The sequence below is a fragment of the Apium graveolens genome, chromosome 1, assembly GCF_009905375.1.
Source record: "Apium graveolens cultivar Ventura chromosome 1, ASM990537v1, whole genome shotgun sequence".
In the NCBI taxonomy this organism is placed as follows: Eukaryota; Viridiplantae; Streptophyta; class Magnoliopsida; order Apiales; family Apiaceae; genus Apium; species Apium graveolens.
Window position 1 is genome coordinate 1,337,759 of NC_133647.1, and position 27,509 is coordinate 1,365,267.

The 27,509-nt window shown below is 39.3% G+C and overlaps 1 protein-coding gene and 1 non-coding gene across 2 annotated transcripts in view; one reads left to right on the forward strand and one right to left on the reverse strand.

Moving 5' to 3' along the window:
- The window catches only part of LOC141724864 (uncharacterized), a 53,198-nt gene that overhangs the window by 11,812 nt on the left and 13,877 nt on the right, over positions 1-27,509 (reverse strand). The window lies entirely within an intron of this gene.
- On the forward strand, positions 23,644-23,750 carry LOC141679447 (small nucleolar RNA R71). The gene has a single exon (XR_012558104.1). It is a non-coding gene; the product is annotated as a small nucleolar RNA R71 (small nucleolar RNA).

Below are 27,509 nucleotides of genomic sequence, written 5' to 3' on the forward strand. Positions count from 1 at the left end.
CCTGTTGTCATTACCAAATTAGGAAAGAAAATCGGGTAACCATTGTTATCTTTTGAAGGCCATATGGGTTGACCTCAGTTTGAATAAAGATGCAATTGTGAAATTAAGTATAGACTATCGAAGTGAGAATGATTGAATAAGGTAATCTATCAAGTATATATGACTTGATTTATCCATGGAAGAGTGTAAGTATCTTTTAATGGTGGAATTAAGGATAAAACCCCGATAACTTGAAATGAATCCTAGGGGAATGCATAAAGGTTTGCATTTCACCCTTAATAGGGACAGCATGAGTTTTGACAGTATGAATTGGAAAGGATTAAGGTAACAACAACCTTTAAGGATTAGTGGAGAAAATTTTCAGAAGTATATAGATAATGATTCTGGTATTAGTAAATGGTATCTTGATATGCCCTGTGCCTAGCGTGTACCTGATGAAGAATTTAAGGATAAACTTAGAGGTTTTACAAGGAGAAAGGTAATATTCAAAGTTCTCAAGAATAGAAATTTTGATGAAGGAAATATGACGTAATTATAATAATGCAAGGTGGGGCACTTGTTGAACCATAAGAAAGTATAGATTGATCCAATGAGGGTCGAGATTGGTGAAAACAACAAGGACCCAAGATAAGAGATGTCCTAAGTATGATCGAGAGTCAGTCGTGGTAATGTTCACATCTAAAGAGTAAGGCAATTACTTATGGAAAAAAATGGTAATTTTTTTTCTCACCAGGACTTAAGAGAAGCATTTTCACATAAGCAGTGATTGAAATGAGGTAGAAAATTTAGTTAGAGGTGGTTAAAATGACATTGATTGTAAGGAAATTTTACTATCAGGAAAGGCCAAAGAGGTGGCCAACACTTTAAGTGTAAGAGGACAATTATCGACGCTCGTGCCAGAGGAATACAGTGATAATGGTTAATTCCGTGAAGGTTGTATTATGGTGTGAAAGATTGACATTCCTTCTGATGACTGTGCGGTACTCAACCGTAATAGTAGTTTGGTAAAGATTTAATTTATGCAGTCACCATGAGCGGGCTTTCTATCTTAAAAGGTCCTATCTTGAGATAAGCTAGGAGCATGTTATGAGAGGACTAAATGAACCTTTGAGCCTCATATCTCCTAGTAAAGAAATATGGTTAATAATGGTATTAGCCTGCTATCGTTTCTTTGATTGAAACTCTTCTCCAATTTAATCTGCTTCATGTCATGTATGTACGTCAGGATCAGGAATGTTCTTCACGAATCATGAATGGTGATTACGTTACCTCCTTAGAAGGATTCGATATGATATGAATGGACTCCGTATGGTTAGCTATTAAAACTTCATGGAAAACGAATGACTACAGTAGGTCAACGGTGGGCCATAGTAATGCAGGTATGATTCTGCGAGTAATGAGCCGATTACTTACAACCGTGAGAGTTGTATTGGAATGGATGTTGAGAGTGAGTACCACTAATCGGGTCGTGGTGGTGTATCATTGATAGGCTAATTAAGTCGATTATCTACCTATTGAATACTTATTCCTTCTTATCAATAGAGAGTCGTATTACTATACGAGGAAGGTTGCGATACAAGCATAGAATTCTAATAATGATGACGTCTAGAATGAAATCCCAGATTCGATTTTCGATGTCGAGGGAGTTTCAAAGGTGATTGTTTATAAGCTCGAGCAAGAGCATGGGTCCATAGAATGATGGACGGAATAGTAAATATTCAAACACGTGAAATACGATGCTATTATACTTGATGTTGATATATATACGTATATGTTTTGTTCTCCTATGACAAACCTCTATAGTTCAGAGGTAGATTCTAAGCCAGATATTTTATGGCAGTATATTTTATATATATACAATTCTCTTCAATTTGTTCTTTTCTCTCCTTTTCATTTTGTATAAGCTGAGAAGAACAACCCTTCCAGAAGGGGAGGTATTGCCGAATGACTATCTATCTATGTGATAGAAGCCTAGTGGGATACCACATGTTGTTTAATTGCTTGTCAAGTACTAAAGGCTGGCCACCTTCTGTACTAACTATGCGATATAACAAGTGTTCATGATCATAGTGATCTCTTAATAAATTCTTTTACTTCTATACGATGGATCAAGCTTTCAAAGATAGAAGCAGCTAGAAATGAGTAGTATCAGTGCGGTGGTATTCCGATTCTAACGCGTTCGTGATACTAAGGTTGACGTGGTTATTAAAAGGTTATAGAACGCTAACGAGCAAAAGTATAACCAGTATAATATTAGGAATGAAAGATAGTAGCGATTACGAACAGGAAAAGAATGGGTATTGAGAAGCAAAAGCTATAATGCTAGAAGCTGTGATGAGATTCTGTGCAATAGACTTGAAAGAATTTGGAATGATCACTTAACGCGGATTGAGTTTTCTTACGATAATAGATCGTATGTCAGTATCGAGATATCGCCTTATGAGATCCTTGAGGGAAGACAATGTCGATCTCCCTTATGTTAGGATGATGTTGCAGAGCGCAAGATGCTCGGACCAGCAGTGGTCCAAAGGACCAAGGATATAATAGATCTAATCAGAGGACGGCCGGTAGTAGCCCAAGATGGACATAAGAAGTATGTTGATTTGACACGAAAGGACAAAGAATAGGAAGTAGGGGACCTAGTGCTGTTATAGGTATTCCCTCGGAAAGGATGGATGAGGTTCGGAAAGAAAGGAAAGCTAAGTCCACAATTTGTTGGACCCTTGGATATATTAAGACGTATTGGGAAGTTAGCATATGAGCTAGCCCTACCCCCTGAACATGTAGCAAGTTCATAACGTGTTCCACGTATCAATGTTAAGGAGGTGTAATTCAGATGCCAGACAAATAGGGGCATATAAGTGCATAGACATGTAACCAGACGTAACCTATATGGAGCAACCGGGAAAGGTTATAGATTGAAAAGGAACAAGTGCTTAGGAGAAGGGTTATCAAACTAGTCAGAGTTTGATGGTAGAACCACAATGTGGGAAAATTGACTTGAGAGTTAGAAAGTGCAATGCTAAGAAAGTATCCCTAGTCATTTTTTTATCTGATTCCGGGACGGAATACTTTTAAGAAGGGGAGACTGTAATAACCCCAAAAAAATTGGACTTTTTGCAACCCTTATGAATAGTGATTTTGCTGATTATGCTGAATAAGAAAACTTTTCATGCCACATTTTGTAGGGGTTCTTTTATTGATATTCTGAGATCTTATTAGTACTCTATATGGTATATAAGTGTATGTAAAATCGTCAGAATACAAATCCGAATACTTTGATTTTTCCCGAAAATCCACCAGATACCGAAAGAATTGAGTATAAGGTAACAGGATAAAAAGAGTTTGAATTCAAGGATTATAAGAGAGGATCATAAAAGGAATATAATGTATTGAGAAAGGTTAAGGAAACCCAAGTAATAAGATCCCGGGTATGATCCCTCAAACGATAAATGAGAACGAAAGTTAAGCGAACCGTATAAAAGATCAGCGGTCATTAGCCAAGTAATTAGGAGCTAATCAAAGGGTAATCGCGTAAACATAGCCGTCATAATGTCCGATTTACTTTAGGCTGTTTTTGTTCTTAACATTAGGACCCGTGAACTCACTGCTAAGTTTTGACCATTTCCATGATTAGATAGTTCATGTTACGAGCTTCGTTTTGATATGTAGTTCCTTTGATTCCGATGTACGGTTTAGGAGAAACGGCCGTTTTAAGTAACGACGTTTCGCGAACGAATTATTACCCCTCGCCTTACTTGAAACATAGGTTAAAGACCTAAAAGGACTAATTGGAGTATGAAACATTTATGTAAAGTGTGTTAGGCAGTTGGTAAGACACTCGCGAAAGAATCGCCTTAAAACTTGTAAAAATGGTTAATTTATTAAAAATGGTGGAGCCGAGGGTACTCGAGCGACTCAAGAGAATCATTAAGCGCAATGCGAGCGTTAGAATCTAAATTGGTTAAAGTATAGATTTATGAGTGACTTTGGTTTAATTCCAACTTATATGTTGTTTATAGGTTACCAGACTCGTCCCAAGCCATTTATAACCCCCAGTCGCTCAGGCAAGTTTTCTATCCGTTATACTGTTGTTGTGATGTATACATTTGTACATGCATTATCTTGTGATAGATGCATAATGGTTACTTAGCAAATTCTTGCGATATATTGTAGCATGTGATATGGTATATATGCATGCCTGTTTCGTATTCTTGATACATATATCTGTTGATTCAGTCGATAATACCTATGCTAGAGATAAGCGGTAATTTGCATATACCCTTAGTATAGGGGACCCAAAGGTGAACTTTTTCTAAAACCGGGAGTCGAGGCTCCAGAGTATAATATATATATATTTATATATATATATGAATATTTTTCAAAACTATGAATCGAATAAGGTTTATTCGATAACTTTATTTTATTATTGAATATTATCTTGAATATTCATTCGAGGGCTTATGACCCCGTTTATTTATTAATGAATATTATTTTTGAATATTCATTCGAGGGCTTATGACTCCGTTTAGTTTATTAATGAATATTATTTTGAATATTCATTCGAGGACTTATGACTCCGATTATTTACTAAATAATATTCTTTATTTTATTAAAGAATAATGTGTTGATAATCAAACTTACTTTTGATTATTCAAATAAAGATATTACTTTCGTATGAGTACATCTTTGGTTATTTAAGATTCATTTCAAGTATAAGTTTTACAACTTCTACTTCAATTATTTTTATAAAGATTATTCTTTATGGGAATAGTATTTAAATAATAATATTCAGATATTTTCTAATATATTGGGACTGATTTATTTTATTAAATCAGCATTACTCCAAACATCCTTAAAAATGTTTGCGAGCCTTCAAAATGATTTTTAAAAGTTAGAGCGGATCCCAAAAACTTATTTTTATTTATTTAAGATCTTCCTTTCCAAGGGGATTTAAATATTCGCTCAAAACCTGAGGGATCCGGCTCTGTGGTATTTTTATATTCGCAACAAGGTTGCTATTTTGATAAAAGAATTTTGATTACTTACCCAATACTCGGGAAGTAAAATTCTTGGAACAAGTTAATCGATTAACAGACATCGCCTGGGAAATATCGGTGAGTTTTCCTTTCCAACTAGATACGACTTCTTGGTGGAGTCGTATCAACAAGTTTCTACTTGGGGAAGGTGAGGACGAGCTTTACATTTCAGAGTCATGGATTTCATCTGAACTAGGAGTGGCGTAAGTGGTCGAGTGGCGCCGGCCCAGCCTTATTATATTGGCCCAAATGGCCTGGAAGTTCCGCAAGACGGTACATTCCTTAGGAGTCTAGTGTTCAGTTGACAAGTAAATCCGACAGGTTCTTGTTAGGTCCCAATTTATTTGTAGAAGGGGGGGTTGAATACAAACAGTACCAAATAATCGAATAAATGCGGAATAAAAAATGTGAAACAAAATTCAAGTTAAATAAAAATATTATTAAACTTGAAAGGTGTTACAACAACTGTATCGATTACAAGGTATTAATCTCAAATCAATTATCACAAATCTAGAATAAATTCGACATGAACTTTTTCTATTTTTGCAATAATTAGAATCAAATGCTAAACGCGATTTGAGATTAAGTTCTAGGGATTTTGATCCGCTAGATTGTTACACAAGAACAAGATAAATAATTCTAGTGGTTTGGATTTAACATTAACAAACTAGAATTTTGATCTTGATGTAAGCAGAGAAGAAAATAAAATGTTTCAAGGCGGCTGCTTTCTTTTCTTTGTTCTTGAATGTGTTCTGTATGATTGAGATTATTGAGTTGAATGACTTCTGCTTCTATTTATCAACAGCCGAATTAATTGAATTGGAATGACAATCCTTTAAGCTTGTATGACAATCGGTGAGACTATCCTTTTGAGCTAGCAAGACAATCGTTTGAACCAGCATGACTATCGGTAGGACAATCTTTTGAACTGGCATGACAATCGGTATGACAATCTTTTGAACTGGCATGACAATCGGTATGACAGTCCAGATTGTCATGCTAGTTCATTTTCAATTGTCTTGCTGATTTAAGATTGAATTTAATCCAATTAAACTTCTGAAAATTCCTAAAATTAATTCTGAATTAATTAATCAATTAATTTAATTAATGAATAAATTAATCTTTGCAGATATAATTTATTTTCTTAATTAAATTATATGACTTAATTAATTAATAGAGAATTAATACTAACCCTGAGCAGCATCCATTCTTCTGAATATCTTCTGAAAATCACTGAGAATTATGAATCAATTCCACCACTTCATCGTTGACACTCGATGTACTGTCTGGTTCATGAGTGACTAACTTCCATGACGTTTCTTCATGTCTTGACTTTGACGCTTTGATTTTCTTCAGATTAAATCCTTGTAATTAATGATACTCTGACGAGATCTCTGTCACTTGATTAAATCCACGATCTTGATTTATATCACTGAGGCATGATCAACTTCTTGAACTTCTTCCAGTGAATTACCTCCTCAAGTCTGTAGATGAACCTTGTTTCTGAATCCTTTGACAGATATTACTTTGCGAGATCTCTCTGACGGTCGATCCACTATTTACTTATTACATTCTTATTTGAGTTGAGTTGAATCCTCGAATATACAAATAGGCCTATGACATATGACTTACAATCTCCCCCTATTTGTTTGTTAGACAATAACACACAAATACCTAGAGGATAACTCAACTAACAAATAAGAAAAAGATATAAAAAGAAATGCAAAGTAAATAGTAGAAAAGTTCTGGACTAGATTTAACATTTTCCAGATTCCAAGTAGATGTTCCTCTAGACTGAACATATCTTCAAGTAGTTCCATCTTCATTTGTACAACTACATTTCCTGTTTAGAAGCCCATATCTCTCTTGCTTCTCCCCCTATGAGAATCAACTGATTAAAGAAGATCACCTTCGTTTACCACCTCTCCCGTACAATAGGATCCGCAGATAAAAACCAATGGTACTCCCCTAACAGCTTCTTCCCTTACTAGGAAATCACCTTGTGTTTACCACCTCTCCCGTACAATAGGATCCGTAGTTACAAACAACAATGGTTTGGAGTAGTGTACATTTTTAGGATCTTTTTCTTCCTCCCTACTATTTCTCCCCCTTAGTTGAGGAATCCTCCAAACTATTACTTAAGCTTTTATCTCCCCCTTAAAGAAGGAATGTATGCCGTCGTCTGAAGGAGTTCTCATATTTCACTTGGTTGGAAAAGAAATAACAAGTAGTTTATCTTTCTTCCTCACTGTGAGTGTGTGATTCTATTTAGTGTACCTCACATGTGTTTCACTCTTCTCTCCACTCGTGTTTACACTCATTCTCACAAGTGTATCACTCTTCTCTCATAGCTCCATAATCCAGCTGTACCTGCAAGGAAAATCACTTTAGCCATCCTTAAGGAGGTCACAGGTGGTGCAATGGGAGTTCACAAATCCCCATCCTTGTTAAACTCGTCAGATAAATCTGAGTCATAATCTACAAGTTGCTAGTTTCCCTTTTAGGGTTCCAGATTTGAATTCTGGGAAGGTAAACAATGATCCAAAGATTTTAGCATAAAGATCAAAGTTCCCTTCTAATGTCTGTGAAGACACTTCCTTGTGACTCATCAGGTAATATCTGAATCATTGTCAACAAGTTGCCGATCTGCACCTATGTCAGATCCACTATCCGCAGATGCATCCAGGGGATTTAAGCCTGGGGAGGTAGACACTGACCACTGACATATGGCTTTTGGATCAGTATCCTCTCCTAACACCTGTAAAGGCAATTGGTCCACTAACGAACCTTGAACAATCGAATATGACCTTAAAATGGTCGAAACTCTTGTTTCCGTCAACTCATCCTTTGTGTGTGTAACCTCTCCTTGTGCATCAAGAATTGATTATGTTTGAAGTGGTGACACTACATCGGATACCTTGGCCGACAGGCAAAATTCAATAGACTCACCCTGTTGAGAGAATGAATCTAGTAACTGTTTTTGTGCCTTTTCAGCCATTACATCTTTTTGAGAAGATGTATGGGGGCTAGCAGTTGTCTCGGTTTAAATACTACTCATCTATGTATGAGACAGAGCTACTGGGTTGACTACAGAACCTTTCCTTATGTGGTGCACTAGGCACTATCTCCCTCACGCTCATTCATACTACATTTAGTGGTAAGAGAGTGTTGGTTGGTTCTGTTTTTGTGTTTGTCTTTACAGTCTGGGATAGACGTTGTGGGTTTTCAACCTCATGACTGTTAATGAAAGAAAGTCATTGGAGACTGAACCTGTAACACAGAATATATGGTAATAGAGAGAAAATGATTTACAATAGTGATTTCAAAAGATTTTACATGAAATAAGAAATCATTAATGTAGAAAGAAGTTTGATTTTATTTTTCAATATGAATGAGTTTTTTTTGATAAAACATTGATCACTTAGGGTAAAGTCTAAGTAATTCTCATTCATGTCAAAAGCTTACAAATATCTGCAACATAATGTTAACAAGATATCATTGACCGATACTTGTCAAGTACTTTAGATACTAATTGTTATGTTGCATAAACAATATATCACTGCACATATAAAACAATATGATTGTGCCTAGTGATAAGAGAGTTATAAATATGACGACTCTACTAGTTCATATAAAATTATAACTTCTGTTAGAGTGCCATACCATGTCCTTGACGATTGCTTGAGCAGTATACTAGTTCATACCAACCTGAAGTGTGATTGTGAAGAAGAGATTGCATAGTCCAATAGATCTGCAACTGCAAAGTCCATGAACTGTGGTGCACTGACTTCCTCTTTTGACTCACCAACCAGGAGTACACTTGTACACATCTTACTAGAGTCCAATTCCAAGTGTAATGTGCAGCAGGTGCCTGATATGACGTAATATTCTCAAGTCTCGTCACTGGTGCTATATGTTAGATACTGCTTCCTGATAATAACCTAGCACAATATACAAAATTATAATGATAACATTCCCAGCTTGCAGCCATATCCCTCAGATAAACCTTTGCTGTTATCTCCAAAGGTAACCAGGGGGCCAGCTTTCTCAATCCACATTTGATAGCAGGGCTCTATCTCCGGTCATATGTCTTGATGATCCACTGTCAAGAATCCACACTACCGGTTACACCTGTATACTGCCCTGCACTTCAAATGGATTAGACCTTCTTCGGAACCCAAACTTGGTTGGGCCCGGCATACTTGTAGAATTGTCCTTTGTCACGCAAAACAACATTTTTAATTTTAACGATCTCAACATCCTCAATGACTGAACATTTGACCTTGTAAACAGCCTTAACAAATTTCTGTTTAAGCTTAGGCACAAATGTCTCCTTTCTAGCCTTAGAAGGACTAGCAGTCTTAGACCTATCATGCTTCTTGTTATTCACATGCTGACGAGGAGTAGTCTTATCATTAGACACATGCTTACCATTAAAATAAGCATACATCATATTAAAAGCACAAGACATACAATTAGCAACACCACATGCTTTATGAGAGTGATTAACAGCAGGCAATTTATGCATGGTAGACATGGCATTATTGTTATCCAACTCATGTGTGTCTGAGTTAGTCTCAGTTGCTTTCACAACTTTGACTGGAACTTTCGACTCACTTGACTTGGAAACAATCTTCTCATTAGCATGATCCTCAGCACGTATTTCTTCTTGAATAACAGAAGAGGTCGCATCAAATGGTTCAGCAATTGATGCTTTATAGAGGGGTTCATCAACACCCTTAAGCACATGTGGTACTTCCCTCCCTTTAGCACAGACATGAGGAGGGGAGTTTATGCCTAATTCTCCAATAGCAGCATTGTAATCATAACCTATTCCAGATGTTTGATTAACAGCTTGCTTACTGTAGAACTCTTTAGCCTTCGAACAAGAATTGAAGTAGGCTCTAACCTTAGTCTCAAGACCGGTGATCTTGTCTTTGAGAATAGTTTCGAGTTTTCTATAACAGTCAACTCTATTCTCTAGAAAAGATACCTGTTCTTTTAATTTGTCTTGATTAATGTGCACAGGTCTTAATTCATTGACCTCTTTCTCAAGGTCTGTGATCTGTAAACTTAACAGTTCATTATCACGACGTGCATAATCTAAGTTACCTCTTAGATGATAAACCATTTCAGCATCAGAAATTTTTACCTCTATTCTTGACGATGAAGCTTTTCTATCAATAGCCATAAGAGCAAGATTTCCTTCTTCTTCATCTTCACTGTCAGTATTATCCCAGCTTCTTCCCTTTGCCAGATAAGCCCTTTCAGAGTTCTTTCTTACTTGCTTTAGCTTCCTACATTCTGTGGCAAAGTGTCCCAACTCATTGCAGTTATAGCATCTAATGGTGCTCCAATCAACCATCCCTGTTTTGTATCCACCACTGCTGGTGTTAGAGGATGAAGATCCACCTTTCTGGAATTTGTTGTAGTTGGACTTGTACTTAAGCTTGGGATTCCTCCTGAATCTGACATTAGAGAATCTCTTGACAATTTGGGCCATTGATTCATCTTCCAATTGCTCCAGCTCTTCCAAGGAATAAAAATCATCACTTGATTGATTTGTAGTAGGAGGATCATATTCTGCTACTAACTCATTTTCCTCACCCTTGGAAAACTGTACCATTCTTTCTAATTGTTGAGATTGTTGTTGTTGTTGACCTTCAGCTACAAGTGCAGTAGATGTGCTGACCATTCTATCATTCCCGTAGACTTCCTTCTGTTTAATCTGCTCCAACTCATAGGTTTTTAACACTCCATAGAGCCTGTCCAAAGAAATCTCACTCAGATCTCTAGCTTCTCTAATGGAAGTGATTCTATGTTCAAGATGAGCTGGCAGTGTTAAAAGGAACTTTTTGTTGACCTCCCTGATTGAATAATACTTTCCATTGATGTTCAGGTTGTTGATCAACGCATTGTACCTCTCAAACACTTCAGTAATTCCTTCTCCTGGATTTGATTTGAAATGTTCATATTCAGAGGTTAGGATTTCCAACTTGTTCTCCCTAACTTCCTCTGTGCCTTCATTAATTACCTCAATAGTTTCCCACATGTGTTTAGAATTTTTACAATTCATCACATGTCTGTTCATCAAAGGATCAAGGGAATCAATTAATATTAATTGAAGGCTGGCATCCAAGGAGGTTTCTTCCTTCTCAGCAGGAGTAAAATCTTCGGGCTCTTTTGGATAGGTTCTAGCTTTAGTAGTCACCACACCATCTATTATTACCTCCGGTTCAATAACCATCGGAGTTTTTATACCCTTCTTTAACAAGTTTGAATATTTGGGATTTGCAACTTGTAAAAATAAGAGCATCTTCTTCTTCCACATAATATAATTCTCATTATCAAATTGTGGAATTTTAACGGTTCCAACTTTGTGTGAAGTCATTATGAATTTTTGAATGAATAAAAATTCAAAGAGTTGAAAAATCACAAAAGTCTAGGATCTTGATTTGTTCGTTAATCAGAAGGCTCTGATACCAATTGTTAGGTCCCAATTTGTTTGTAGAGGGGGGGTTGAATACAAACAGTACCAAATAATCGAATAAATGCGGAATAAAAAATGTGAAACAAAATTCAAGTTAAATAAAAATATTATTAAACTTGAAAGGTGTTACAACAACTGTATCGATTACAAGGTATTAATCTCAAATCAATTATCACAAATCTAGAATAAATTTGACATGAACTTTTTCTATTTTTGCAATAATTAGAATCAAATGCTAAACGCGATTTGAGATTAAGTTCTAGGGATTTTGATCCGCTAGATTGTTACACAAGAACAAGATAAATAATTCTAGTGGTTTGGATTTAACATTAACAAACTAGAATTTTGATCTTGATGTAAGCAGAGAAGAAAATAAAATGTTTCAAGGCGGCTGCTTTCTTTTCTTTGTTCTTGAATGTGTTCTGTATGATTGAGATTATTGAGTTGAATGACTTCTGCTTCTATTTATCAACAGCCAAATTAATTGAATTGGAATGACAATCCTTTAAGCTTGTATGACAATCGGTGAGACTATCCTTTTGAGCTAGCAAGACAATCGTTTGAACCAGCATGACTATCGGTAGGACAATCTTTTGAACTGGCATGACAATCGGTATGACAATCTTTTGAACTGGCATGACAATCGGTATGACAATCCAGATTGTCATGCTAGTTCATTTTCAATTGTCTTGCTGATTTAAGATTGAATTTAATCCAATTAAACTTCTGAAAATTCCTAAAATTAATTCTGAATTAATTAATCAATTAATTTAATTAATCAATAAATTAATCTTTGCAGATATAATTTATTTTCTTAATTAAATTATATGACTTAATTAATTAATAGAGAATTAATACTAACCCTGAGCAGCATCCATTCTTCTGAATATCTTCTGAAAATCACTGAGAATTATGAATCAATTCCACCACTTCATCGTTGACACTCGATGTACTGTCTGGTTCATGAGTGACTAACTTCCGTGACGTTTCTTCATGTCTTGACTTTGACGCTTTGATTTTCTTCAGATTAAATCCTTGTAATTAATGATACTCTGACGAGATCTCTGTCACTTGATTAAATCCACGATCTTGATTTATATCACTGAGGCATAATCAACTTCTTGAACTTCTTCCAGTGAATTACCTCCTCAAGTCTGTAGATGAACCTTGTTTCTGAATCCTTTGACAGATATTACTTTGCGAGATCTCTCTGACGGTCGATCCACTATTTACTTATTACATTCTTATTTGAGTTGAATTGAATCCTCGAATATACAAATAGGCCTATGACATATGACTTACAGTTCTCCTCTACATGTAGAAAATGGTGGGGTTGTACTACTACGACTGATCATCATAAGTGGTCTTCCTGGCGCGACAAACTCCCGTAATGAGTTCATCATCCAGTTGGACAATTCTGCAACACTACCCAGAGCATTTCGATCGAAAGGCTACGAATGGGTGGTTGCCGAAGCTTTGACAAAGTCAAATAGTTTTAATGGTGTTCCCATTGAATGAAGTATCTCGTAACTTCATTTCCTTTAAAAAATATTTTAAAGATTGAATCTATTCAAGTCTTAACTTGTGGTCTCATCTAGGGGATGACCTTTTGAAACTTATTATACTTTGAACAGTAGTAGTTCAAGTAGATTTCTAAAAATGATATAAGTATAGTGAAGTATTTGGTAACTTCATCCCTTGTTTTTGCTTATATCTAGTAAGTAATTACCTTACACTTGATAAAGGATTCTAGTAAGTTATCCATTGAGATACTTGCATTATTGTTACACTATATATTATCTTGCGAGCTGTAATGCTCACTCTTGCTTCATTTGTTCATCACACAACAACAGTTAGGAAAGATGGTCAGACTCAAGCAGACCCAGTGCAAGCGCGTGGGAAGCGTCCTGCGTCTTCCCGTTGATGTTGTAGCTTCTATAGCTGCAGAGGTAGATCTATTGGTAGATCAGGCATTCTACTTTTGGGAACCAAATATTTTATAGTTATAACTTGTGGCAGATAATGGCAATTAACTGTAAATTTATCAAGTAATCATTTTGGGTTGTAATAACTTTTAAATTGTGGATTCAAGGACTTGTACTTATTTTAATATCATCTCTAAGACTATAACGGGTTGTGGTGTGTGTTAGTGTGGGGTCACAGCATAAGGTTATTTATTATTAATTAAGTGAAGTGATATTGTGGAAAGAAATACCGTGACGACCCGGATCCCTGACCCTGGATCTGGGGGTGTCACAGAAATGGTATCAGAGCTAAGCGCTATAAACCTCAGAGATGATGCGACGATGTAATAATAAACTCACAAAGATAATAAGAACTCTTGCCAAGTTCAAGGTCGGCCTACTTAAAGTAGCGCTGATAGTTAAAACCCTTACGGGAACCCTTATAAGTATCATGATAGTAACTTAGCTCATTTAATGTGTAGGCGCATGAGATAGAGGACCCTGAGATGTTCGAGCGTGAGCATGATGATGCACTGCTATTTGCCGAGGATCAGGAGGAGCCTGAGATGGAGGAGGATTAGGAGGACCCCTCAGAGGAGTCAGAGACAGAGGTTGTTGCTATTTCAGATGAGGAGGACCCGGATGAGGTCCCAGTGGCTGAGGAGCGTGTCGGAGCTATGGTAGTGTACACTGGTACCCCTTTACCCACACTCCCGGTGGTCAGAGCTCCTACCCCTCCAGCACTATCCTGGAGCCCATATGATGACAGCTCAGAGACCCATACTTCCAAGCCTAGGTAGACCGAGGAGGCACCCCCAGCGGCTCCGGATTCACCACCTCTCGACCCTGCCCATAGGCAGTCTTTGTTAGCCCACGGCTATGTTCAGGATGTACTGAGGACCCGAGTGGCTGTTGCTGAGGCCCGGCTGGATGAGGCTAGGAGGGAGTTGGATGCGGAGAGGGCGGGTAGGCGTACCCGAGCTTATGAGACTAGGGCTGCTATACCCCGATCCTTGAGGAGGGAGCTGACGGGGATAGAGCTCACATCCCGAGCGAGACTCAGATCGCTCCAGGGGGACAGGCATGGTAGGATCTCCAGGCGGCAGGCCGATGTTAGGGCGAAAACACGCGCTAATATTCACGCAAGTATACGCGTTCGCAAGTAATATAGAATATTTTCTAGTTCGTTCCCTCAGAGACTCAGACTAAATTATTGTCTAATTTAAACTCACTCACCAATGTATGATTACTTCTCAATGTTAAGACACTAATACTTAAACTTGTTGATTAAATATTAACTATAATTAACTACTTAATTAATCACTTAACTAACACTTCAATTTATCAATAATAAAACACTCATGAGATCACAACTTCATTATTACTTCCTTCTATAGCCATTGTTATTACCTTTAGCATGTGACATTGATGATATTAATCGAATAACACGAAACTGATAAAAGCCAACTTTCATTGTACTAATACCATTCTACCAAGCATCCACAATTAAGATAGAAGTTGAATAATAATCAATTATGTTGAGTTTCTATATATCTACAGAAATTGACAACACAACGATTTAAGCACAAGTTATTCCTTTTGATTACATAGGGCAAATAAAACTATTAGAGTTACCCACTAATCATGCACAATGTACATGAACCTATGCTAGCATGGCAAGTTCTAAATCTCAAGATCCACCGTCGCTTCACTAGAGATTAACACCCTATCTTATATGTTCGCGACACACATAAGACGAATACGCACAACCAATACTAGATATCATGGAATCATCACACACTAAAGTATTAAACGATTAACTAAAGAATTCCATAATAAATCCGTTGCAACCCCATGATCACGATTAGCCCATAATAGAACTTATCGTCATCATGGGTTCGTATGAAATCATGATAAACAAACACAAGAAAATAATAACTAAACTAATTATATTAAAACAGAGTACGTCACAAGAGTAAATAAGTTCAAAGCAAGAAAACTAGCATCCAACGTTACAACGAAACAAGAATCACAAGAAGATATGCTTCCTCTTCGTTGCGGTGTGCTAAATCGGTCTTCTTCCTTATCTCCTTCGCTTCTTGCGTAAAAACACAATCTTCTTTTAATCCACACTCGTGAAAACGTCTCAAATCTACTTATATAATAGTCCCATAAAACTCAGATTACATAGAAGTGGAAACCAAACAGAAGTAGAAGTCCTAAAATAATTTGTCTTTTTTCCCGACCCTGCGCGGCCGCTCAGCATAGCTGAGCGGGCGCTCAGCTTGCTGCGCGGCCGCTCAGCAATGCTGAGCGGGCGCTCAGACCTCTACTGGAAAAAATCTGATTTTGCTCCGTTTCTTCGCCGTAATCTGCCCGTTTCTTTCCTCTCGCAATGGTGAACACATGCCAAGGCTTATTCTTGATGATTCCTCCCCCGAAATGCAACTAAAACCCTGAAATGCATAAACACTAGAAAAACGCATCAAATACACAAAATACTTGATTCCAAGACACCAATTTAAGCCATTTTAAGACGTTCTAAGTGGTATAAAATGCCACTTATCACACCCCCAAACTTAAATCGATGCTTGCCCTCAAGCGTCACAGACTCAAAAACAAATAAAAACATGCATGAATGCAATCTATATGAAAATGCAGCAATCCCCCTTACTACAATTAACCAACCAAATTGCCACATCTCAACGAATGCAGTTAGACAACTAAAGATCAATAAACTCATGCAAACGGACATACAGCCAGAAACGTGGTGTGTGCAAATGCTTAACAGATATGCTTCGGAACTAGACCAATTACTATGACTAGACTATCCTCAAGGCAATCCTACGATTATACAAAGAATAAAAAAATTCTAGGCACAAAGTGATATACAACACTACAAGAACTCTGGAGCTTATTACGGAATCGTGCTTTTTATTTACAACTCAAATGCTTATTTGACCGTGCAATGAGTGAGGTCCACAAAAGACTTATACAATGGTATCCATGTAACGAGCGTTAGGTTAGCGGATCCCAGACTCTAAAAGCCTTAGGTCACTAGGCACAAAGTCCCCTAAGAACTTAATAACTCGAATACCAAAGAGCACACTCTTGATCAATTATGCATAAACTAAATTTTTTTTTTCTTTAATAACTTCTGAGCAAGTACGTTTCGCTCCATCTTGCTCAACCCTAGACTACTCGCACCATATGCGAGCCGGCTACTAGCCATTTGACGCCTAGCCACAACTAGCAACAACTTCCATATTTTTTTCTCCAATTTTTTTTTCTTTTTCATGCCTTTATCACTAAGAACCTATAATCGAATTCTAAGCATAATAAGTAGATTGACCTTGAAAACAACCAAATCATAACAACAATCTAGCCCTTACGCATTCTCTAAGACTTAGTGGACTTACAATTGTTTCTAGCATGCATATCAACCTACACGACTTAATATCACTTTAATGCTATCACTACACTCGCATCAATATCACAATTCAGTCGATAAATCATTACAAAAGGGATCATGGTAAATGCATGAGCTACATGACATTCATAACAAAAAAAACTATATGGCATAAATTATGCAACTATATGAACTAAACTATCATGAATATGTAACTATATGACACACACACAATATTCCTTAACTACCACCCCCAAACTAAAAATCTTCACTGTCCTCAGTGAAAGTAGTAGAAAGGAACACAGGGTATACCTACTCGGAGTCATCATCATCATCACCCTCAGTGGGTGGAGTATCAGGCGGCGGGTATGCAGAGTCCTCACCAAAAACTGGCCACTGGATATCAGCTCCAAGGCCTCGAAAAGCAGTCCCTAACGCAAGGGTGAGCTCCTGAGCAAACCTGCTCTGCGTCTCATACATGGCATCCATCCGCTGTGAAAGCCTCCTATTCTGGGCATCAACCATCCCAGCACCCTCCTGAGCTCTCGAAGAACCAGCCTCATCACGCCCTGGCCTAGCCATAGTAGCACCTCGTGCTGGACGCCCTCCTGGAAGACGATAACCCAGCCCATGCTCCTCAGGCTCACCACCGGTCCACTCCTGCATCCCATTCAGAGTGCCAGAATCAATCGGAGTTGCTGGCAACTGCAACTGCTCATGAGCCGGCCAGTTCACTCCCACTGCTCGGCATAGCTTCGTAACCGTGGATGCATAAGCGATGTTCATATGCTTCGCTCCCCTCAAAAACTTCAGAATTCCTTGGTAGATAAACTCACCAAGGTCCACATAGTATTCCTCATTCAGAATTCCCCACAACAACTGTGCTCTCTCAACTGTGACCTCGTGTGCATGCGAAGAAGGCAAAATATTAGCACAAATAAATGCATTCCATGCACGGGCATACCTGTTCATGGCGATCACCGGAAAGTGACGATACTCATTAGTGCCGGTCCTGAAGGTCCAAACTGTGCCCGGTCGACAGAGAGTCGCACAAATCAAATCCAAGTCAAAATCCTCAGCAGTCTTTTCATTCCAGTTCTCCTTCTCGGGCTTCCTCTCTCGCTGTCCAATCACACGGCGAATCGCCGCAGGATGATAATCAACCGTCAGCCCACGGACCACAGAAAACCCATTCTTTTCGGCCTTCGCGTTCGCGTAGAACTCGCGAACAATGCTCATCGGTACCGCTTCGGGTGACTCACAAAAAGCTATCCACCCCTTCTCTGCAATCATGGGCAGCAACTCACCATCCCTCCCCGATAGTAAAAACCCCCTCTCCTTCAGGATCGGCTTCCCCAACAGCCTAGTGTACTCCTCCTCCGCGGCTCTTTTAGTTAACCGAGGCCTTGCAGCAGTACCCCTCGATGAAGCAGCAGTAAGAACTGTGCTGCTGCTGTCAATAGTGCGTGCTCTCTTGGGTGCCATTGATTCGTGAATAAAAGTGTGTAAGAACTGATTTTTGATATTTGTGAGTGGGTTTAAGTGTAGGAAGTTTTGTGGGAGATATGTAGGATAGGTGTATGTATATATAGGGTATGGATTAGATTAGGGTTTGGGAATTAAGGGGTAAAATGATGGGGTAGTGGGAACAAATTGTGGGTTTATGGGCTAAAACTGTTTTTGTGTTTTTTTTTTCTGAACTGTAAAAAAAAAATTCTGGTACTCGACCCCTGAGCGGTCGCTCAGCAAAACTGAGCGGGCGCTCAGCTTGCTGCGCGGTCGCTCAGGAAAGCTGAGCGGGCACTCAGCTTCCTGCGCGGTCGCTCAGCAAAGCTGAGCGGGCGCTCAGGGGGTCACTGGAATTTTTTTTTTCAGCCCCTGTTTTCTGATTTTTTTGTGTTTTTGGATAGGTTATTAACTTCTAAGGGTTCCTGTAACAACAATTCATGGGTTGCCTCCCACGCAGCGCTTCTTTTTCGTCATTAGCTTGACGTTTCGTACCCTTCTCAAGTAGTCAACAAAATGGCACTAACCACTTCTCGGTTTGCCATGTCCCCATATTAGTGCTTCAACCGCTGACCGTTAACCTTGAATGCTTGGTCCAGATCATTCTCAAAAATTTCCACCGCTCCATGTGGAAACACAGTTTTGACAATAAAAGGTCCAGACCACCTTGATTTCAACTTCCCAGGAAAAAGTCGGAGCCGAGAGTTGAATAAAAGAACTTGTTGCCCTGGCACAAATAACTTAGGATGTAGCTTCCTATCGTGCCACCTCTTCACCTTTTCCTTATACATTTTGTTATTCTCGTACGCTTGAAGTCAAAATTCATCAAGTTCATTAAGCTGAAGCATTCTTTTTTTACCAGCTGCATCTAAATCCAGGTTCAACTTCTTCAATGCCCAGTAGGCCTTATGTTCAAGCTCCGCAGGTAGATGACATCCCTTACCGTAGACCAACTGAAACGGTGACATCCCAAGTGGAGTTTTGTATGCTGTTCTGTAAGCCCAAACAGCTTCATCGAGCTTTAAAGACCAATCCTTCCTTGACTGACAAACAACCTTCTCTAGAATGCGCTTTATCTCTCTGTTAGACACTTCCGCTTGACCATTTGTTTGCGGATGATAGGCAGTAGCTACTCGATGATTCACATTATAACGCTGCATCATAGAAGTGAACTTACGGTTGCAAAAATGCGATCCTTCATCACTTATGATTACCCGAGGTGTTCCAAACCTTGTGAAAATTTGCTTATGAAGAAAATTTAGCACTGCCTTTGCATCATTTGTCGGTAAAGCTTTAACTTCGACCCATTTTGAGACATAATCAACTGCCAGCAAGATGTACTGATTATTGCAAGACGAGATAAAAGGCCCCATGAAATCGATTCCCCACACATCAAAGACCTCGACTTCAAGCATCACATTTAATGGCATCTCATCCTTCCTTGACAAATTTCCCACTCTTTGGCAACGATCACACCTTAAAACAAACTGATGAGCATCCTTGAACAAAGTAGGCCAGAAAAAACCTGCTTGCAGAATACGAGCTGCCGTCTTCTCACCACCATAGTGTCCACCATAAACCGTGGAATGGCAGTCTCGTAATATCCCCTCCGTCTCACAGAACGGGATACATCTCCTGATGATCTGGTCAGCTCCCTGTCTAAACAAATATGGTTCATCCCACATATACCACTTCACCTCATGCAGAAACTTCTTCTTTTGAGCGGATGTCAAATTAGGAGGCATTATATTGCTGACGAGATAGTTTACAATATCTGCAAACCATGGTTCTTCCTCCTGAATTACAAACAACTGCTCATCCGGAAAAGATTCATTGATTAACGTCCTATCCTGTGAAGTAGAATCGGGATTCTCCAATCTAGAGAGATGGTCAGCTACTTGATTCTCAGTACCTTTTCTATCTTTGATCTCTAACTCAAATTCCTGAAGTAAAAGCACCCAACGAATGAGTCTCGGCTTCGAATCCTTCTTGGAAACTAGATAGCGAATAGCTGCATGATCAGTGAATACTGTTACTTTCGTACCAAGTAGATACGATCGAAATTTCTCAAAACCAAAGACTATAGCCAAAAGCTCCTTCTCAGTAGTGGTGTAGTTCAATTGGGCACCATTTAAAATCTTACTCGCATAGTAGACCACATGGAAGAGGTTTTTCTTGCGCTGTCCCAGAACTGCACCTACCGCATAATCACTCGCATCACACATCATCTCAAACGGTTCTGTCCAATCTGGTGCTGTAATAACTGGTGCAGTGATCAAACTCTTCTTGAGAGTCTCGAATGCTGCCAAACATTCATCATCAAATTTGAAAGGCACATCTTTCTCAAGCAAATTGCACAACGGCTTAGATATCTTTGAAAAGTCCTTGATGAATCGTCGATAAAAACCCGCATGACCAAGAAAACTATGAATTTCTTTCATAGAATTAGGTGGGGGAAGATTTTTAATGACTCCCACCTTGGCCTTGTCCACCTCCAGACCCTTGCTAGAGACCTTATGCCCCAGGATAATGCCTTCACGCACCATAAAATGACATTTCTCCCAATTGAGCACCAAATTAGTTTCCACGCATCTTTTGAGTTCGGCGCGCAGATTATTCAAACATTCATCATATGAGTGTCCAAAGACGGAGAAGTCATCCATGAACACTTCGACGTTATTTCCAATCATGTCAGAGAATATAGCCATCATACATCTCTGAAAAGTGGCTGGGGCGCCACATAACCCAAACGAAACTCTGCGAAAAGCAAACGTGCCAAATGGACAAGTGAAGGTAGTCTTTTCCTGATCCTCTGGTGCAATACAAATCTGATTATACCCGGAATAACCATCCATAAGACAAAAATACTCATGACCCGCCAATCTGTCAAGCATCTGATCAATAAATGGAAGAGGGAAGTGATCCTTCCTTGTGGCTTTGTTCAATTTTCTATAATCCATGCATACTCTCCATCCTATAACTGTTCGAGTAGGGATGAGCTCATTCTTTTCATTTGCGACCACAGTGATACCTCCTTTCTTAGGTACACATTGTACGGGGCTCACCCACGAGCTGTCAGAAATAGGATAAATGATGCCTGCATCCAGCCATTTCAGAATTTCTTTCTTCACCACTTTCTTCATGATGGGATTCAGTCTTCGCTGTTGTTCCACAGTTGGCTTACTACCTTCCTCTAGCAGAATTTTATGCATATAATATGAAGGACTTATCCCCTTGATGTCTGCTATGGTCCATCCTATAGCCGATTTGAATTCTCTCAAAATCCTTAAGAGCTTGTCTTCCTCACTACCTGAAAGGTCAGATGAAATAATAACAGGTAACGTAGATGAATCACCTAAAAAAGCATACCTCAAGTGTTCAGGTAATGGCTTGAGCTCCAAGGTAGGTGCTTCCTCTATTGATGGTTTGAGCTTCCCTTCAGCATTCTTAAGGTCAGAAGTACCAAGAGATTCAAATGGTATGTCCAGCTTTCGCTTCCAGGGAGAAGCGTTTAGATATTGTAATTGCTCGTTGCCATCTTCATCATCGCTGTCAAAATCCCCCACTAAGGCCTGTTCCAATGCATCAGACATTAGCATGCGATCGAGTTCCGAAGTAACCGTAGAATCAATCACATCCAATTTTAAGCACTCCTCATCTTCTATAGGGAATTTCATTGCCTTGAATACGTTGAAGGTCACATCCTGATCTTGGACCCGCATAGTAAGTTCACCTTTTTGCACATCTATCAAGGTACGGCCAGTAGCCAAGAAAGGCCTTCCCAAGATTATGGGAATCTTCTTATCTTCCTCAAAATCCAGAATAATAAAATCTGCAGGAAAGAAGAGCTTATCCACCTTGACGAGCACATCCTCAACTATGCCCCTTGGGTAAGTAATGGAACGGTCAGCCAATTGTAGCGACATGTATGTGGGTTTTGGATCCGGCAGATCCAGCTTTTTAAAGATCGACAACGGCATCAGATTAATGCTTGCTCCCAAATCACAAAGGCACTTGTCAAAAGTCAGATTGCCAATGGTGCAAGGAATGGTGAAGCTTCCTGGATCTTTCAGTTTTGGTGGTAACTTTTGCTGCAGAACAGCGCTGCATTCTTCCGTGAGAGCAACGGTTTCAAGGTCATCCAGTTTCACCTTCCTTGAAAGAATAGTCTTCATAAACTTCGCATAACTAGGCATTTGTTCCAGAGCCTCAGCGAAAGGTATATTGATGTGAAGTTTCTTGAACACCTCCAGAAACTTCCCGAACTGTCTATCCAGCTTTTGTTGCTGCAATCTCTTAGGAAAAGGTGGTGGAGGATAGAGCTGTTTCTCCCCTGTATTAGCCTCAGGCAGAGTATGTTCAACAGTAGTCTTCCTTGGTTCCACCGCTTTCTCCTTTTGCTTAGATTCTTCATCTCTAATTTCAGCTTCTACTTCTTTTGCCTTTTCAGCATCAGCCACTTTTCCAGACCTTAAGGTAATAGCCTTGACTTGCTCCTTAGCTTCCTTCCTGCCTGGTACTTCCGTGTCACTGGGAAGAGTGCCAGGTTGACGATTGAGCACTGCATTGGCTAATTGACCGATTTGATTTTCCAAGGTCTTGATAGAAACCGCCTGACTCTTGCACAACAGTTTAAGTTCCTCAAAATCAGCACTAGTAGGTGCAGCTGTACTTCCCTGTTGAGGATATGATTGCCTTGTAGCATACTGCTGTGGTTGCTGGAATCCAGGTGGGTTAAACTGTTTACTCACTCCTTGCTGATATGGTGGCTGAATAACATTCTGATTATTCCCCCAGCTGAAATTTGGATGATTTCTGTTGTTAGGATGATAGGTCGCTGGCACAGGCTGCTGTTGTCGCTGATAATTATTCACATACTGAACAGATTCTTTGACAAGAGAACACTGATCCGTAGCATGAGAACCTGCACAAAGCTCACAAACCATAGCTATTTGATTAACTCCATATGTAGCCAGAGAATCAACCTTCATTGATAGCGCTTGGAGCTGGGCTGCAATAGCGGTGGCTGCATCAACTTCCAGAATACCTGCTACCTTGCCTGATGTCATCCTCTGAGTTGGGTTTTGATGCTCATTTGCAGCCATCGTCTCTATAAGATTATACGCCTCAGTATAGCTTTTAGCCCATAAGGCACCTCCAGCTACTGCATCGAGCATGGGCCGAGATTGGGCCCCCAAACCATTATAGAACCCAGTGATCACCATCCAATCCGGCATTCCATGATGTGGACATTTTCTCAACATTTCCTTGTAGCGTTCCCAAGCCTCGCACATAGATTCTGTAGGTTGCTGCGCAAACTGAGTAAGAGCACTCCTCATAGCAGCAGTCTTTGCCATCGGATAAAACTTCACCAGAAACTTTTGCGCAAGATCTTGCCACGTAGTGATGGACCCAGCTGGTTTAGAATGTAACCAGTCTTTAGCCTTGTCCCTCAGTGAGAATGGGAAAAGCCTCAACTTGATAGCCTCATCAGTCACGCCATTATACTTAAAAGTGCTGCAGATCTCGACAAAATTCCTTATGTGCATGTTGGGGTCTTCAGTTGCCGCTCCTCCAAAAGAAACAGAATTCTGCACCATCTGAATAGTGCCCGGCTTGATTTCAAAGGTGTTAGCTTGAATAGCCGGATGAAGGATGATTGACTGAATGTCATCAATTTTAGGCCGAGAAAAATCCATAAGAGCTGGATCAGCTTGAACAATACGATCTCCCATGTTTACTGGTTCTTTCTGCTCAGTTCCTGAATCCGAATCCTTAAAATCTAACTTCTCCGGAATATCAAGAACTTCGTCTGTCTCCTCAGCTGTATTTAAAGTCCTCTTGCGAGCACGAGAACGAGTTTGCATAAACGCTTGCTAAAGTACCTGAAACACAACCGGAAAAAATAAGTAACTACTACGTCCTAATCATTGAGTCCTAATGACCAATGATGGTAAGTACATAAGCTAAACAAATACGCCGAGTCCCCGGCTGCGGCGCCAAAAACTTGTTAGGGCGAAAACACGCGCTAATATTCACGCAAGTATACGCGTTCACAAGTAATATAGAATATTTTCTAGTTCGTTCCCTCAGAGACTCAGACTAAATTATTATCTAATTTAAACTCACTCACCAATGTATGATTACTTCTCAATGTTAAGACACTAACACTTAAACTTGTTGATTAAATATTAACTATAATTAACTACTTAATTAATCACTTAACTAACACTTCAATTTATCAATAATAAAACACTCATGAGATCACAACTTCATTATTACTTCCTTCTATAGCCATTGTTATTACCTTTAGCATGTGACATTGATGATATTAATCGAATAACACGAAACTGATAAAAGCCAACTTTCATTGTACTAATACCATTCTACCAAGCATCCACAATTAAGATAGAAGTTGAATAATCATCAATTATGTTGAGTTCCTATATGTCTACAGAAATTGACAACACAATGATTTAAGCACAAGTTATTCCTTTTGATTACATAGGGCAAATAAAACTGTTAGAGTTACCCACTAATCATGCACAACGTACATGAACCTATGCTAGCATGGCAAGTTCTAAATCTCAAGATCCACCGTCGCTTCACAAGAGATTAACACCCTATCTTATATGTTCACGACGCACATAAGACGAATACGCACAACCAATACTAGATATCATGCAATCATCACACACTAAAGTATTAAACGATTAACTAAAGAATTCCATAATAAATCCGTTGCAACCCCATGATCACGATTAGCCCATAATAGAACTTATCGTCATCATGGGTTCGTATGAAATCATGATAAACAAACACAAGAAAATAATAACTAAACTAATTATATTAAAACAGAGTACGTCACAAGAGTAAATAAGTTCAAAGCAAGAAAACTAGCATCCAACGTTACAACGAAACAAGAATCATAAGAAGATATGCTTCCTCTTCGTTGCGGTGTGCTAAATCGGTCTTCTTCCTTATCTCCTTCGCTTCTTGCATAAAAACACAATCTTCTTTTAATCCACACTTGTGAAAACGTCTCAAATCTACTTATATAATAGTCCAATAAAACTCAGATTACATAGAAGTGGAAACCAAACAGAAGTAGAAGTCCTAAAATAATTTGTCTTTTTTCCCGACCCTGCGCGGCCGCTCAGCATAGCTGAGCGGGCGCTCAGACCTCTACTGGAAAAAATCTGATTTTGCTCCGTTTCTTCGCCGTAATCTGCCTGTTTCTTTCCTCTCGCAATGGTGAACACATGCCAAGGCTTATTCTTGATGATTCCTCCCCCAAAATGCAACTAAAACCCTGAAAATGCATAAAACTAGAAAAACGCATCAAATACACAAAATACTTGATTTCAAGACACCAATTTAAGCCATTTTAAGACGTTCTAAGTGGTATAAAATGCCACTTATCAGCCGACTATATCTTCCGTCGTGCGATGAAAAGGGTATGGGAGCTGACCCGCTCTGGTGTGTGATTCAGGACTGATGATGGGATAGTCTAGTTGTCTAGTTAGTCGAGGCCTTAGTAAGAGCCAATTTTTCGGGATAGTTGACTTGTATATAGCATCCCTTTTTCTGACTAGACAGATAGACTCTTGTGTATCACTTTTGAGGCAGATGGCTGTAGCACTGTTGTACTTTTGACCAGATCAAATTATGTATTTCTCGCATTATGTATATATTTGTTTCCTTTCAGTTCAGTTCCTTAGTGACGAGATCACTGTTTTTATCATTATTATTACTGCACTTCTTATTAGAACTGTCATAAAATAATAGAATTGCGAGATACATTCTCCCCATTATAGAGCTGTGCAAGGCACAATGTTGAGTATGATTGTGACCTAACGTTGATTTTTCCCAATATTTTTTTTATTATCAGTATCATGCCGCCAAGAAAGATTGGAACTAGGGCGAACCCTGGATCTGAGGACCAGGGAAGCCATAACCAGGACGATAGGAACCAGGAACGCAGTGAAGAGGAAGACGAGGATTATGTTGAATAGGATGACTCCCTGTATGAAGAGGATGAGAAACATATAATGTTGAGGGATTTGAGATAGAGGCTGAGGAAGGAGAAACTGAGGTTGAGCAACCAATACCAAACCCAGTTATGGATCCCATGGGCCAGTTCATGCAACTACTAAGGCAGAACTTGGAACGTCAACCCAACCCACCCTCTCAAGGAAATAACAATGCTGTGGCAAACTCTTTCAGGGCTTTTAAGTCCCTTAAGCCCCCTGAGTTCCACGGATCAGCCGACCCAGTTGAGGCAAGGGCATGGTTAAAGGAAATAGAGAAATCCTTTGAGATTCTGAGTATCGATGAGGCACAGAAGACTGTATTTTCAACCTACCTTCTAAAAGGAGAGGCTAACTACTGGTGGGAGGCCAAGAAAAATATGGAGACATATGCTATTATAACCTGGGAGAGATTCAGTCAGTTGTTTCTGGGAAAATATTTCCCGAGGTTTATGGAAAACCAGATGGAGCTCAAGTTCTTGGAGCTAAAGCAGAATAACTTATCTGTAGCAGAGTATGAAGCGAAATTTACTGAGTTATCAAGGTTTGTGCCAGAATTTGTGAACACCGAGGAAAAGAAAGCTTGGGGGTTTCAGCAGGGACTGAAACCGTGGATTCAGAATAGGGTGGCAATCCTTGAGCTTACGGATTATGCCACTCTGGTGTAAAAGGCAACAATTGTAGAAGCCGGAAGTGAACAGATGCAGAAGGAAAGAAAGAAGAAGGGAATAAAGAGGAAAAGCATGAGCATGGGTGGAGGTTCCGCAGGAAGGAGCTTCCCAACTAGATTTAATCGAGGAGCAGTGTCCCTACCGGGAAAGAACACTGGGTTTAAGCGGCCAATGAATGTGAATGTGAGCCAGAGCGGCCAGAAGTCAAGAATGTCCTATTCCAACCAGTCTCAACCCCCATTGCCAGCCTGTAACACTTGTTGAAGGATGCATTCTGGAGAATGTAAGGGAAAGCCAGTAACCTGCTTTAAGTGTGGGCAAGTGGGCCACAATTCCCACAAATGCCCTTCGTCAGCCCCTGCCATCGTTCCAACCACCACTTGTCATCAGTGTGGACGCC